We start from the raw sequence: 1,248 nt of genomic DNA, 5'->3' as shown, positions 1-1,248 counted from the left end.
TGCAGAACTGCTGCTTAGCTAGTCGGTCCCCAGCCTGTAGCGGTGCATGGGATTCTTCCGTTCTAAGTGCAGGACTCTGCACTTCTCCTTGCTAAACCTCATCAGATTTCTTTTGGCCCAATCCTCCAATTTGTCTAGGTCACTCTGGACCCTCCAGCATATATACCTCTCCCCCAAGCTTAATGTCATCTGCAAACTTGCTGAGGGTGCAATCCATCCCATCATCCATTGATCACTACCCATTGAGCCCGAAAATCGAGCCAGCTTTCTATCCACCAGACCCAGGTGCGGCCCGGGGTGGCACAGACCCATGATTGGCCCACGGCATCTGACTTGCGGGACTCAGGATAGGGCAGGGGCAATGGATTCTTCCTAAACGTGCGGGGGCCATAAGGTCCCACCCCCTCCATGACCCCATCCCTGCCCCTGTAGTCCTCTTCCTCCTGAGGTCCCACCCAAGCCAGAAGCTGGAGCCAGGCCGGGGAGCCCAGGCTCCTCCACCTGACTGTGCTCCCCAGCCTGGCTCCATCTACACAAGAGCAGCCCCCGGCCCATGTCCCTGGCCCCCCCAACCCAGGGCAGGTGGCGGGTCTGTGGCTCCCCACATGGCTCTTACCCCAACCGGCTCCGGCTTCTGTCCTGGCCTGGGGGTGTTGCCTTGGTGACCAAAGAGGAGCGGCAGAGGACCAGGACTGTGGCAAAAAGTGGGAGGGCCATTGCCCCTTGGCTCCCCCCCCATTCCGGTGCCCCTGTTCTGGGACCCGCTCACCTCACAGAGTCCTAGAGCCCAAGCCTGGGAATTAAACAGCCCCTTAGCCTGTCAGATGGCACAGGCCAGCCTTGGGTTCTTAATTTCAGTATAGGCATACCCTTAGGTGCCTGAATCTAACATCTAGGCACCACTGGCATTCATGAAACCACTGCCTGGCTGCTGCTTGACCCTTTAGGTGCCCGAAGTCCCTACGTGCCTAAGTTTCTGCTGGTAAAGTCCCCTACATTTCTGTCAGTGGGCATGCGGAAATCTAAGTCCTGACACTACCAAGCTGCTCTTTACATCTAAGCCCTAGTGGGATTCACACACTGATTTCCTCAGCTGGGCCTGATCCAGTAAGTGTGCTCTTTGCACACTCAACCACACAAAAAGGAGCAGAGGAGTGTGCTACTTCCCTTACAGTCAGTGCCCTGTCTAAATTTCCTGGAAGGCATGGAAATTATGAAAATGCCCCCAAACTGTGATCTTTTCTTTGT

The sequence above is a fragment of the Chelonia mydas genome, chromosome 4 (genome assembly GCF_015237465.2).
Source record: "Chelonia mydas isolate rCheMyd1 chromosome 4, rCheMyd1.pri.v2, whole genome shotgun sequence".
In the NCBI taxonomy this organism is placed as follows: domain Eukaryota; kingdom Metazoa; phylum Chordata; order Testudines; family Cheloniidae; genus Chelonia; species Chelonia mydas.
The sequence above is the reverse complement of the archived record's forward strand: the minus strand, read 5'-3'. Positions refer to the sequence as shown.